The sequence below is a fragment of the Hyperolius riggenbachi genome, chromosome 6 (genome assembly GCF_040937935.1).
Source record: "Hyperolius riggenbachi isolate aHypRig1 chromosome 6, aHypRig1.pri, whole genome shotgun sequence".
Classification (NCBI taxonomy): domain Eukaryota; kingdom Metazoa; phylum Chordata; class Amphibia; order Anura; family Hyperoliidae; genus Hyperolius; species Hyperolius riggenbachi.
Genome location: NC_090651.1, coordinates 12152300 through 12165107, shown reverse-complemented (window position 1 = coordinate 12165107; position 12808 = coordinate 12152300). Strand labels below are relative to the sequence as shown.

The window sequence follows — 12808 nt, the reverse complement described above, 5'->3', positions numbered from 1 at the left end:
TGACTTCCCATGAGATAAATCTCCAATCTAGTACCTTTTATTCAGGTAAATTATCTACTCTATATGTGTCCTATATTTTCTTTGATATATATTCATTAAGAAATGTTTGTCTCTTTTAAGTTGACTGTATGTCCTCTTTTCTTGCAGTCTTGAAATATTTGATGTGACCAGAGGTATTGTGTTAAATCCATGTCTCTATTTTGTCTGGTTCAATCAGGACGTTTCTGTATTGAGAATCAGTTTATCTTGCCGAGTTCCGGGTGTAGTCTGAATTTGGCTTTATTTTACTAAGTTTTTTCTAACAATAAGATATCATGCCGAAACCCGGGATCGAACCAGGGACCTTTAGATCTTCAGTCTAACGCTCTCCCAACTGAGCTATTTCGGCTACATTGCTTTATAGTTTGTGTGATTTTTTTTTCAGCACAAGTGTCCTGTGCAGGCAAAGACTCATGATATTTTCTGAGTCGTAGTAGCTGCGGTGTGTTGTCGGTGCGGTTAGAGGGTCTAAGGCGCTCCATGCAGGTTGCATGTGTCTTGTAGACTTGGGTTCAAATACCTTTCCTGACAATCATTTTTGAATTTTTTGCCCTCCTGCAGCTGTATTTATGAGTTCCCATAAGACAAACCTCCAATCTAGTACCTTTTATTCAGGTAAATGCAGCTGTATTTATGACTTCCCATAAGATAAATCTCCAATCTAGTACCTTTTATTCAGGTAAATTATCTACTCTATATGTGTCCTATATTTTCTTTGATATATATTCATTAAGAAATGTTTGTCTTTTTTAAGTTGACTGTATGTCCTCTTTTCTTGCAGTCTTGAAATATTTGATGTGACCAGAGGTATTGTGTTAAATCCATGTCTCTATTTTGTCTGGTTCAATCAGGACGTTTCTGTATTGAGAATCAGTTTATCTTGCCGAGTTCCGGGTGTAGTCTGAATTTGGCTTTATTTTACTAAGTTTTTTCTAACAATAAGATATCATGCCGAAACCCGGGATCGAACCAGGGACCTTTAGATCTTCAGTCTAACGCTCTCCCAACTAAGCTATTTCGGCTACATTGCATCACAGTTTGTGTGATTTTTTTTCAGCACAAGTGTCCCGTGCAGGAAAAGACTCATGATATTTTATGAGTTGTAGTAGCAGTGGTGTGTTGTCGGTGTGGTTAGAGGGTCTAAGGTGCTCCATGCAGGTTGCATGTGTCCTGTAGACTTGGGTTCAAATACCTTTCCTGAGAAACATTTTTGAATTTTTTGCCCTCCTGCAGCTGTATTTATGAGTTCCCATAAGACAAACCTCCAATCTAGTACCTTTTATTCAGGTAAATGCAGCTGTATTTATGACTTCCCATGAGATAAATCTCCAATCTAGTACCTTTTATTCAGGTAAATTATCTACTCTATATGTGTCCTATATTTTCTTTGATATATATTCATTAAGAAATGTTTGTCTCTTTTAAGTTGACTGTATGTCCTCTTTTCCTGCAGTCTTGAAATATTTGATGTGACCAGAGGTATTGTGTTAAATCCATGTCTCTATTTTGTCTGGTTCAATCAGGACGTTTCTGTATTGAGAATCAGTTTATCTTGCCGAGTTCCGGGTGTAGTCTGAATTTGGCTTTATTTTACTAAGTTTTTTCTAACAATAAGATATCATGCCAAAACCCGGGATCGAACCAGGGACCTTTAGATCTTCAGTCTAACGCTCTCCCAACTGAGCTATTTCGGCTACATTGCATCACAGTTTGTGTGATTTTTTTTTCAGCACAAGTGTCCTGTGCAGGCAAAGACTCATGATATTTTCTGAGTCGTAGTAGCAGTGGTGCATTGTCGGTGTGGTTAGAGGGTCTAAGGCGCTCCATGCAGGTTGCATGTGTCCTGTAGACTTGGGTTCAAATACCTTTCCTGAGAAACATTTTTGAATTTTTTGCCCTCCTGCAGCTGTATTTATGAGTTCCCATAAGACAAACCTCCAATCTAGTACCTTTTATTCAGGTAAATGCAGCTGTATTTATGACTTCCCATGAGATAAATCTCCAATCTAGTACCTTTTATTCAGGTAAATGCAGCTGTATTTATGACTTCCCATGAGATAAATCTCCAATCTAGTACCTTTTATTCAGGTAAATGATCTACTCTATATGTGTCCTATATTTTCTTTGATATATATTCATTAAGAAATGTTTGTCTCTTTTAAGTTGACTGTATGTCCTCTTTTCTTGCAGTCTTGAAATATTTGATGACCAGAGGTATTGTGTTAAATCCATGTCTCTATTTTGTCTGGTTCAATCAGGACGTTTCTGTATTGAGAATCAGTTTATCTTGCCGAGTTCCGGGTGTAGTCTGAATTTGGCTTTATTTTACTAAGTTTTTTCTAACAATAAGATATCATGCCGAAACCCGGGATCGAACCAGGGACCTTTAGATCTTCAGTCTAACGCTCTCCCAACTGAGCTATTTCGGCTACATTGCATCACAGTTTGTGTGATTTTTTTTTCAGCACAAGTGTCCTGTGCAGGCAAAGACTCATGATATTTTCTGAGTCGTAGTAGCAGTGGTGCGTTGTCGGTGTGGTTAGAGGGTCTAAGGCGCTCCATGCAGGTTGCATGTGTCCTGTAGACTTGGGTTCAAATACCTTTCCTGAGAAACATTTTTGAATTTTTTGCCCTCCTGCAGCTGTATTTATGAGTTCCCATAAGACAAACCTCCAATCTAGTACCTTTTATTCAGGTAAATGCAGCTGTATTTATGACTTCCCATGAGATAAATCTCCAATCTAGTACCTTTTATTCAGGTAAATTATCTACTCTATATGTGTCCTATATTTTCTTTGATATATATTCATTAAGAAATGTTTGTCTCTTTTATGTTGACTGTATGTCCTCTTTTCTTGCAGTCTTGAAATATTTGATGTGACCAGAGGTATTGTGTTAAATCCATGTCTCTATTTTGTCTGGTTCAATCAGGACGTTTCTGTATTGAGAATCAGTTTATCTTGCCGAGTTCCGGGTGTAGTCTGAATTTGGCTTTATTTTACTAAGTTTTTTCTAACAATAAGATATCATGCCAAAACCCGGGATCGAACCAGGGACCTTTAGATCTTCAGTCTAACGCTCTCCCAACTGAGCTATTTCGGCTACATTGCATCACAGTTTGTGTGATTTTTTTTTCAGCACAAGTGTCCTGTGCAGGCAAAGACTCATGATATTTTCTGAGTCGTAGTAGCAGTGGCGCGTTGTCGGTGTGGTTAGAGGGTCTAAGGCGCTCCATGCAGGTTGCATGTGTCCTGTAGACTTGGGTTCAAATACCTTTCCTGAGAAACATTTTTGAATTTTTTGCCCTCCTGCAGCTGTATTTATGAGTTCCCATAAGACAAACCTCCAATCTAGTACCTTTTATTCAGGTAAATGCAGCTGTATTTATGACTTCCCATGAGATAAATCTCCAATCTAGTACCTTTTATTCAGGTAAATTATCTACTCTATATGTGTCCTATATTTTCTTTGATATATATTCATTAAGAAATGTTTGTCTCTTTTAAGTTGACTGTATGTCCTCTTTTCTTGCAGTCTTGAAATATTTGATGTGACCAGAGGTATTGTGTTAAATCCATGTCTCTATTTTGTCTGGTTCAATCAGGACGTTTCTGTATTGAGAATCAGTTTATCTTGCCGAGTTCCGGGTGTAGTCTGAATTTGGCTTTATTTTACTAAGTTTTTTCTAACAATAAGATATCATGCCGAAACCCGGGATCGAACCAGGGACCTTTAGATCTTCAGTCTAACGCTCTCCCAACTGAGCTATTTCGGCTACATTGCTTTATAGTTTGTGTGATTTTTTTTTCAGCACAAGTGTCCTGTGCAGGCAAAGACTCATGATATTTTCTGAGTCGTAGTAGCAGCGGTGTGTTGTCGGTGAGGTTAGAGGGTCTAAGGCGCTCCATGCAGGTTGCATGTGTCTTGTAGACTTGGGTTCAAATACCTTTCCTGACAATCATTTTTGAATTTTTTGCCCTCCTGCAGCTGTATTTATGAGTTCCCATAAGACAAACCTCCAATCTAGTACCTTTTATTCAGGTAAATGCAGCAGTATTTATGACTTCCCATGAGATAAATCTCCAATCTAGTACCTTTTATTCAGGTAAATTATCTACTCTATATGTGTCCTATATTTTCTTTGATATATATTCATTAAGAAATGTTTGTCTTTTTTAAGTTGACTGTATGTCCTCTTTTCTTGCAGTCTTGAAATATTTGATGTGACCAGAGGTATTGTGTTAAATCCATGTCTCTATTTTGTCTGGTTCAATCAGGACGTTTCTGTATTGAGAATCAGTTTATCTTGCCGAGTTCCGGGTGTAGTCTGAATTTGGCTTTATTTTACTAAGTTTTTTCTAACAATAAGATATCATGCCGAAACCCGGGATCGAACCAGGGACCTTTAGATCTTCAGTCTAACGCTCTCCCAACTGAGCTATTTTGGCTACATTGCATCACAGTTTGTGTGATTTTTTTTTCAGCACAAGTGTCCTGTGCAGGCAAAGACTCATGATATTTTCTGAGTCGTACTAGCAGTGGTGCGTTGTCGGTGTGGTTAGAGGGACTAAGGTGCTCCATGCAGGTTGCATGTGTCCTGTAGACTTGGGTTCAAATACCTTTCCTGAGAAACATTTTTGAATTTTTTGCCCTCCTGCAGCTGTATTTATGAGTTCCCATAAGACAAACCTCCAATCTAGTACCTTTTATTCAGGTAAATGCAGCTGTATTTATGACTTCCCATGAGATAAATCTCCAATCTAGTACCTTTTATTCAGGTAAATTATCTACTCTATATGTGTCCTATATTTTCTTTGATATATATTCATTAACCAGCTGAGCGGTCTGGACGAGCTCAGCTCGTCCAACACCGCCAGCGGCTGCCGCTCAGGCCCTGCTGGGCCGATTTTAACGAAATAAAAAGCAGCACACGCAGCCGGCACTTTGCCAGCCGCGTGTGCTGCCTGATCGCCGCCGCTCTGCGGCGATTCGCCGCGAGCAGCGGCGAAAGAGGGCCCCCCTAGCCGCCTGAGCCCAGCGTAGCCGGAACAAAAAGTTCCGGCCAGCGCTAAGGGCTGGATCGGAGGCGGCTGACGTCAGGACGTCGGCTGACGTCGATGACGTCACTCCGCTCGTCGCTATGGCGACGATATAAGCGAAACAAGGAAGGCCGCTCATTGCGGCCTTCCTTGTTTATTCTGGGCGCCGGAGGCGATCGGAAGATCGCCTCCGGAGCGCCCTCTAGTGGGCTTTCATGCAGCCAACTTTCAGTTGGCTGCATGAAATAGTTTTTTTTTTATTTAAAAAAAACCCTCCCGCAGCCACCCTGGCGATTTAATCAGAACGCCAGGGTGGTTAAGAAATGTTTGTCTCTTTTAAGTTGACTGTATGTCCTCTTTTCTTGCAGTCTTGAAATATTTGATGACCAGAGGTATTGTGTTAAATCCATGTCTCTATTTTGTCTGGTTCAATCAGGACGTTTCTGTATTGAGAATCAGTTTATCTTGCCGAGTTCCGGGTGTAGTCTGAATTTGGCTTTATTTTAATAAGTTTTTTCTAACAATAAGATATCATGCCAAAACCCGGGATCGAACCAGGGACCTTTAGATCTTCAGTCTAACGCTCTCCCAACTGAGCTATTTCGGCTACATTGCATCACAGTTTGTGTGATTTTTTTTTCAGCACAAGTGTCCTGTGCAGGCAAAGACTCATGATATTTTCTGAGTCGTAGTAGCAGTGGTGCGTTGTCGGTGTGGTTAGAGGGTCTAAGGCGCTCCATGCAGGTTGCATGTGTCCTGTAGACTTGGGTTCAAATACCTTTCCTGAGAAACATTTTTGAATTTTTTGCCCTCCTGCAGCTGTATTTATGAGTTCCCATAAGACAAACCTCCAATCTAGTACCTTTTATTCAGGTAAATGCAGCTGTATTTATGACTTCCCATGAGATAAATCTCCAATCTAGTACCTTTTATTCAGGTAAATGCAGCTGTATTTATGACTTCCCATGAGATAAATCTCCAATCTAGTACCTTTTATTCAGGTAAATTATCTACTCTATATGTGTCCTATATTTTCTTTGATATATATTCATTAAGAAATGTTTGTCTCTTTTAAGTTGACTGTATGTCCTCTTTTCTTGCAGTCTTGAAATATTTGATGACCAGAGGTATTGTGTTAAATCCATGTCTCTATTTTGTCTGGTTCAATCAGGACGTTTCTGTATTGAGAATCAGTTTATCTTGCCGAGTTCCGGGTGTAGTCTGAATTTGGCTTTATTTTACTAAGTTTTTTCTAACAATAAGATATCATGCCAAAACCCGGGATCGAACCAGGGACCTTTAGATCTTCAGTCTAACGCTCTCCCAACTGAGCTATTTCGGCTACATTGCATCACAGTTTGTGTGATTTTTTTTTCAGCACAAGTGTCCTGTGCAGGCAAAGACTCATGATATTTTCTGAGTCGTAGTAGCAGTGGTGCGTTGTCGGTGTGGTTAGAGGGTCTAAGGCGCTCCATGCAGGTTGCATGTGTCCTGTAGACTTGGGTTCAAATACCTTTCCTGAGAAACATTTTTGAATTTTTTGCCCTCCTGCAGCTGTATTTATGAGTTCCCATGAGATAAATCTCCAATCTAGTACCTTTTATTCAGGTAAATGCAGCTGTATTTATGACTTCCCATGAGATAAATCTCCAATCTAGTACCTTTTATTCAGGTAAATTATCTACTCTATATGTGTCCTATATTTTCTTTGATATATATTCATTAAGAAATGTTTGTCTCTTTTAAGTTGACTGTATGTCCTCTTTTCTTGCAGTCTTGAAATATTTGATGACCAGAGGTATTGTGTTAAATCCATGTCTCTATTTTGTCTGGTTCAATCAGGACGTTTCTGTATTGAGAATCAGTTTATCTTGCCGAGTTCCGGGTGTAGTCTGAATTTGGCTTTATTTTACTAAGTTTTTTCTAACAATAAGATATCATGCCAAAACCCGGGATCGAACCAGGGACCTTTAGATCTTCAGTCTAACGCTCTCCCAACTGAGCTATTTCAGCTACATTGCATCACAGTTTGTGTGATTTTTTTTTTTCAGCACAAGTGTCCTGTGCAGGCAAAGACTCATGATATTTTCTGAGTCGTAGTAGCAGTGGTGCGTTGTCGGTGTGGTTAGAGGGTCTAAGGCGCTCCATGCAGGTTGCATGTGTCCTGTAGACTTGGGTTCAAATACCTTTCCTGAGAAACATTTTTGAATTTTTTGCCCTCCTGCAGCTGTATTTATGAGTTCCCATAAGACAAACCTCCAATCTAGTACCTTTTATTCAGGTAAATGCAGCTGTATTTATGACTTCCCATGAGATAAATCTCCAATCTAGTACCTTTTATTCAGGTAAATTATCTACTCTATATGTGTCCTATATTTTCTTTGATATATATTCATTAAGAAATGTTTGTCTCTTTTAAGTTGACTGTATGTCCTCTTTTCTTGCAGTCTTGAAATATTTGATGTGACCAGAGGTATTGTGTTAAATCCATGTCTCTATTTTGTCTGGTTCAATCAGGACGTTTCTGTATTGAGAATCAGTTTATCTTGCCGACTTCCGGGTGTAGTCTGAATTTGGCTTTATTTTACTAAGTTTTTTCTAACAATAAGATATCATGCCGAAACCCGGGATCGAACCAGGGACCTTTAGATCTTCAGTCTAACGCTCTCCCAACTGAGCTATTTCGGCTACATTGCATCACAGTTTGTGTGATTTTTTTTTCAGCACAAGTGTCCTGTGCAGGCAAAGACTCATGATATTTTCTGAGTCGTAGTAGCAGTGGTGCGTTGTCGGTGTGGTTAGAGGGTCTAAGGCGCTCCATGCAGGTTGCATGTGTCCTGTAGACTTGGGTTCAAATACCTTTCCTGAGAAACATTTTTGAATTTTTTGCCCTCCTGCAGCTGTATTTATGAGTTCCCATAAGACAAACCTCCAATCTAGTACCTTTTATTCAGGTAAATGCAGCTGTATTTATGACTTCCCATGAGATAAATCTCCAATCTAGTACCTTTTATTCAGGTAAATTATCTACTCTATATGTGTCCTATATTTTCTTTGATATATATTCATTAAGAAATGTTTGTCTCTTTTAAGTTGACTGTATGTCCTCTTTTCTTGCAGTCTTGAAATATTTGATGTGACCAGAGGTATTGTGTTAAATCCATGTCTCTATTTTGTCTGGTTCAATCAGGACGTTTCTGTATTGAGAATCAGTTTATCTTGCCGAGTTCCGGGTGTAGTCTGAATTTGGCTTTATTTTACTAAGTTTTTTCTAACAATAAGATATCATGCCGAAACCCGGGATCGAACCAGGGACCTTTAGATCTTCAGTCTAACGCTCTCCCAACTGAGCTATTTCGGCTACATTGCATCACAGTTTGTGTGATTTTTTTTCAGCACAAGTGTCCCGTGCAGGAAAAGACTCATGATATTTTATGAGTTGTAGTAGCAGTGGTGTGTTGTCGGTGTGGTTAGAGGGTCTAAGGTGCTCCATGCAGGTTGCATGTGTCCTGTAGACTTGGGTTCAAATACCTTTCCTGAGAAACATTTTTGAATTTTTTGCCCTCCTGCAGCTGTATTTATGAGTTCCCATAAGACAAACCTCCAATCTAGTACCTTTTATTCAGGTAAATGCAGCTGTATTTATGACTTCCCATGAGATAAATCTCCAATCTAGTACCTTTTATTCAGGTAAATTATCTACTCTATATGTGTCCTATATTTTCTTTGATATATATTCATTAAGAAATGTTTGTCTCTTTTAAGTTGACTGTATGTCCTCTTTTCTTGCAGTCTTGAAATATTTGATGTGACCAGAGGTATTGTGTTAAATCCATGTCTCTATTTTGTCTGGTTCAATCAGGACGTTTCTGTATTGAGAATCAGTTTATCTTGCCGAGTTCCGGGTGTAGTCTGAATTTGGCTTTATTTTACTAAGTTTTTTCTAACAATAAGATATCATGCCAAAACCCGGGATCGAACCAGGGACCTTTAGATCTTCAGTCTAACGCTCTCCCAACTGAGCTATTTCGGCTACATTGCATCACAGTTTGTGTGATTTTTTTTTCAGCACAAGTGTCCTGTGCAGGCAAAGACTCATGATATTTTCTGAGTCGTAGTAGCAGTGGTGCGTTGTCGGTGTGGTTAGAGGGTCTAAGGCGCTCCATGCAGGTTGCATGTGTCCTGTAGACTTGGGTTCAAATACCTTTCCTGAGAAACATTTTTGAATTTTTTGCCCTCCTGCAGCTGTATTTATGAGTTCCCATAAGACAAACCTCCAATCTAGTACCTTTTATTCAGGTAAATGCAGCAGTATTTATGACTTCCCATGAGATAAATCTCCAATCTAGTACCTTTTATTCAGGTAAATTATCTACTCTATATGTGTCCTATATTTTCTTTGATATATATTCATTAAGAAATGTTTGTCTTTTTTAAGTTGACTGTATGTCCTCTTTTCTTGCAGTCTTGAAATATTTGATGTGACCAGAGGTATTGTGTTAAATCCATGTCTCTATTTTGTCTGGTTCAATCAGGACGTTTCTGTATTGAGAATCAGTTTATCTTGCCGAGTTCCGGGTGTAGTCTGAATTTGGCTTTATTTTACTAAGTTTTTTCTAACAATAAGATATCATGCCGAAACCCGGGATCGAACCAGGGACCTTTAGATCTTCAGTCTAACGCTCTCCCAACTAAGCTATTTCGGCTACATTGCATCACAGTTTGTGTGATTTTTTTTCAGCACAAGTGTCCCGTGCAGGAAAAGACTCATGATATTTTATGAGTTGTAGTAGCAGTGGTGTGTTGTCGGTGTGGTTAGAGGGTCTAAGGTGCTCCATGCAGGTTGCATGTGTCCTGTAGACTTGGGTTCAAATACCTTTCCTGAGAAACATTTTTGAATTTTTTGCCCTCCTGCAGCTGTATTTATGAGTTCCCATAAGACAAACCTCCAATCTAGTACCTTTTATTCAGGTAAATGCAGCTGTATTTATGACTTCCCATGAGATAAATCTCCAATCTAGTACCTTTTATTCAGGTAAATTATCTACTCTATATGTGTCCTATATTTTCTTTGATATATATTCATTAAGAAATGTTTGTCTCTTTTAAGTTGACTGTATGTCCTCTTTTCCTGCAGTCTTGAAATATTTGATGTGACCAGAGGTATTGTGTTAAATCCATGTCTCTATTTTGTCTGGTTCAATCAGGACGTTTCTGTATTGAGAATCAGTTTATCTTGCCGAGTTCCGGGTGTAGTCTGAATTTGGCTTTATTTTACTAAGTTTTTTCTAACAATAAGATATCATGCCAAAACCCGGGATCGAACCAGGGACCTTTAGATCTTCAGTCTAACGCTCTCCCAACTGAGCTATTTCGGCTACATTGCATCACAGTTTGTGTGATTTTTTTTTCAGCACAAGTGTCCTGTGCAGGCAAAGACTCATGATATTTTCTGAGTCGTAGTAGCAGTGGTGCATTGTCGGTGTGGTTAGAGGGTCTAAGGCGCTCCATGCAGGTTGCATGTGTCCTGTAGACTTGGGTTCAAATACCTTTCCTGAGAAACATTTTTGAATTTTTTGCCCTCCTGCAGCTGTATTTATGAGTTCCCATAAGACAAACCTCCAATCTAGTACCTTTTATTCAGGTAAATGCAGCTGTATTTATGACTTCCCATGAGATAAATCTCCAATCTAGTACCTTTTATTCAGGTAAATGCAGCTGTATTTATGACTTCCCATGAGATAAATCTCCAATCTAGTACCTTTTATTCAGGTAAATGATCTACTCTATATGTGTCCTATATTTTCTTTGATATATATTCATTAAGAAATGTTTGTCTCTTTTAAGTTGACTGTATGTCCTCTTTTCTTGCAGTCTTGAAATATTTGATGACCAGAGGTATTGTGTTAAATCCATGTCTCTATTTTGTCTGGTTCAATCAGGACGTTTCTGTATTGAGAATCAGTTTATCTTGCCGAGTTCCGGGTGTAGTCTGAATTTGGCTTTATTTTACTAAGTTTTTTCTAACAATAAGATATCATGCCGAAACCCGGGATCGAACCAGGGACCTTTAGATCTTCAGTCTAACGCTCTCCCAACTGAGCTATTTCGGCTACATTGCATCACAGTTTGTGTGATTTTTTTTTCAGCACAAGTGTCCTGTGCAGGCAAAGACTCATGATATTTTCTGAGTCGTAGTAGCAGTGGTGCGTTGTCGGTGTGGTTAGAGGGTCTAAGGCGCTCCATGCAGGTTGCATGTGTCCTGTAGACTTGGGTGCAAATACCTTTCCTGAGAAACATTTTTGAATTTTTTGCCCTCCTGCAGCTGTATTTATGAGTTCCCATAAGACAAACCTCCAATCTAGTACCTTTTATTCAGGTAAATGCAGCTGTATTTATGACTTCCCATGAGATAAATCTCCAATCTAGTACCTTTTATTCAGGTAAATTATCTACTCTATATGTGTCCTATATTTTCTTTGATATATATTCATTAAGAAATGTTTGTCTCTTTTATGTTGACTGTATGTCCTCTTTTCTTGCAGTCTTGAAATATTTGATGTGACCAGAGGTATTGTGTTAAATCCATGTCTCTATTTTGTCTGGTTCAATCAGGACGTTTCTGTATTGAGAATCAGTTTATCTTGCCGAGTTCCGGGTGTAGTCTGAATTTGGCTTTATTTTACTAAGTTTTTTCTAACAATAAGATATCATGCCAAAACCCGGGATCGAACCAGGGACCTTTAGATCTTCAGTCTAACGCTCTCCCAACTGAGCTATTTCGGCTACATTGCATCACAGTTTGTGTGATTTTTTTTTCAGCACAAGTGTCCTGTGCAGGCAAAGACTCATGATATTTTCTGAGTCGTAGTAGCAGTGGCGCGTTGTCGGTGTGGTTAGAGGGTCTAAGGCGCTCCATGCAGGTTGCATGTGTCCTGTAGACTTGGGTTCAAATACCTTTCCTGAGAAACATTTTTGAATTTTTTGCCCTCCTGCAGCTGTATTTATGAGTTCCCATAAGACAAACCTCCAATCTAGTACCTTTTATTCAGGTAAATGCAGCTGTATTTATGACTTCCCATGAGATAAATCTCCAATCTAGTACCTTTTATTCAGGTAAATTATCTACTCTATATGTGTCCTATATTTTCTTTGATATATATTCATTAAGAAATGTTTGTCTCTTTTAAGTTGACTGTATGTCCTCTTTTCTTGCAGTCTTGAAATATTTGATGTGACCAGAGGTATTGTGTTAAATCCATGTCTCTATTTTGTCTGGTTCAATCAGGACGTTTCTGTATTGAGAATCAGTTTATCTTGCCGAGTTCCGGGTGTAGTCTGAATTTGGCTTTATTTTACTAAGTTTTTTCTAACAATAAGATATCATGCCGAAACCCGGGATCGAACCAGGGACCTTTAGATCTTCAGTCTAACGCTCTCCCAACTGAGCTATTTCGGCTACATTGCTTTATAGTTTGTGTGATTTTTTTTTCAGCACAAGTGTCCTGTGCAGGCAAAGACTCATGATATTTTCTGAGTCGTAGTAGCAGCGGTGTGTTGTCGGTGAGGTTAGAGGGTCTAAGGCGCTCCATGCAGGTTGCATGTGTCTTGTAGACTTGGGTTCAAATACCTTTCCTGACAATCATTTTTGAATTTTTTGCCCTCCTGCAGCTGTATTTATGAGTTCCCATAAGACAAACCTCCAATCTAGTACCTTTTATTCAGGTAAA

The 12808-nt window shown here is 39.0% G+C and overlaps 18 non-coding genes across 18 annotated transcripts; all 18 read right to left on the bottom strand.

The window, feature by feature from the left end:
• Positions 1–315: 315 nt before the first annotated feature.
• Positions 316–388, bottom strand: TRNAF-GAA (transfer RNA phenylalanine (anticodon GAA)). The gene has a single exon. It is a non-coding gene; the product is annotated as a tRNA-Phe (tRNA).
• A 600-nt stretch (positions 389–988) lies between these two features.
• On the bottom strand, positions 989–1061 carry TRNAF-GAA (transfer RNA phenylalanine (anticodon GAA)). Its single transcript has one exon. It is a non-coding gene; the product is annotated as a tRNA-Phe (tRNA).
• Positions 1062–1660: 599 nt separating this feature from the next.
• On the bottom strand, positions 1661–1733 carry TRNAF-GAA (transfer RNA phenylalanine (anticodon GAA)). Its single transcript has one exon. It is a non-coding gene; the product is annotated as a tRNA-Phe (tRNA).
• A 662-nt stretch (positions 1734–2395) lies between these two features.
• On the bottom strand, positions 2396–2468 carry TRNAF-GAA (transfer RNA phenylalanine (anticodon GAA)). The gene has a single exon. It is a non-coding gene; the product is annotated as a tRNA-Phe (tRNA).
• A 600-nt stretch (positions 2469–3068) lies between these two features.
• On the bottom strand, positions 3069–3141 carry TRNAF-GAA (transfer RNA phenylalanine (anticodon GAA)). Its single transcript has one exon. It is a non-coding gene; the product is annotated as a tRNA-Phe (tRNA).
• Positions 3142–3741: 600 nt separating this feature from the next.
• TRNAF-GAA (transfer RNA phenylalanine (anticodon GAA)) lies at positions 3742–3814 on the bottom strand. Its single transcript has one exon. It is a non-coding gene; the product is annotated as a tRNA-Phe (tRNA).
• A 600-nt stretch (positions 3815–4414) lies between these two features.
• On the bottom strand, positions 4415–4487 carry TRNAF-GAA (transfer RNA phenylalanine (anticodon GAA)). The gene has a single exon. It is a non-coding gene; the product is annotated as a tRNA-Phe (tRNA).
• Positions 4488–5612: 1125 nt separating this feature from the next.
• Positions 5613–5685, bottom strand: TRNAF-GAA (transfer RNA phenylalanine (anticodon GAA)). The gene has a single exon. It is a non-coding gene; the product is annotated as a tRNA-Phe (tRNA).
• A 662-nt stretch (positions 5686–6347) lies between these two features.
• TRNAF-GAA (transfer RNA phenylalanine (anticodon GAA)) lies at positions 6348–6420 on the bottom strand. The gene has a single exon. It is a non-coding gene; the product is annotated as a tRNA-Phe (tRNA).
• A 598-nt stretch (positions 6421–7018) lies between these two features.
• TRNAF-GAA (transfer RNA phenylalanine (anticodon GAA)) lies at positions 7019–7091 on the bottom strand. Its single transcript has one exon. It is a non-coding gene; the product is annotated as a tRNA-Phe (tRNA).
• Positions 7092–7693: 602 nt separating this feature from the next.
• TRNAF-GAA (transfer RNA phenylalanine (anticodon GAA)) lies at positions 7694–7766 on the bottom strand. The gene has a single exon. It is a non-coding gene; the product is annotated as a tRNA-Phe (tRNA).
• Positions 7767–8366: 600 nt separating this feature from the next.
• On the bottom strand, positions 8367–8439 carry TRNAF-GAA (transfer RNA phenylalanine (anticodon GAA)). Its single transcript has one exon. It is a non-coding gene; the product is annotated as a tRNA-Phe (tRNA).
• Positions 8440–9038: 599 nt separating this feature from the next.
• TRNAF-GAA (transfer RNA phenylalanine (anticodon GAA)) lies at positions 9039–9111 on the bottom strand. Its single transcript has one exon. It is a non-coding gene; the product is annotated as a tRNA-Phe (tRNA).
• A 600-nt stretch (positions 9112–9711) lies between these two features.
• Positions 9712–9784, bottom strand: TRNAF-GAA (transfer RNA phenylalanine (anticodon GAA)). Its single transcript has one exon. It is a non-coding gene; the product is annotated as a tRNA-Phe (tRNA).
• Positions 9785–10383: 599 nt separating this feature from the next.
• On the bottom strand, positions 10384–10456 carry TRNAF-GAA (transfer RNA phenylalanine (anticodon GAA)). The gene has a single exon. It is a non-coding gene; the product is annotated as a tRNA-Phe (tRNA).
• A 662-nt stretch (positions 10457–11118) lies between these two features.
• TRNAF-GAA (transfer RNA phenylalanine (anticodon GAA)) lies at positions 11119–11191 on the bottom strand. Its single transcript has one exon. It is a non-coding gene; the product is annotated as a tRNA-Phe (tRNA).
• A 600-nt stretch (positions 11192–11791) lies between these two features.
• Positions 11792–11864, bottom strand: TRNAF-GAA (transfer RNA phenylalanine (anticodon GAA)). Its single transcript has one exon. It is a non-coding gene; the product is annotated as a tRNA-Phe (tRNA).
• Positions 11865–12464: 600 nt separating this feature from the next.
• Positions 12465–12537, bottom strand: TRNAF-GAA (transfer RNA phenylalanine (anticodon GAA)). Its single transcript has one exon. It is a non-coding gene; the product is annotated as a tRNA-Phe (tRNA).
• Positions 12538–12808: the final 271 nt, after the last annotated feature.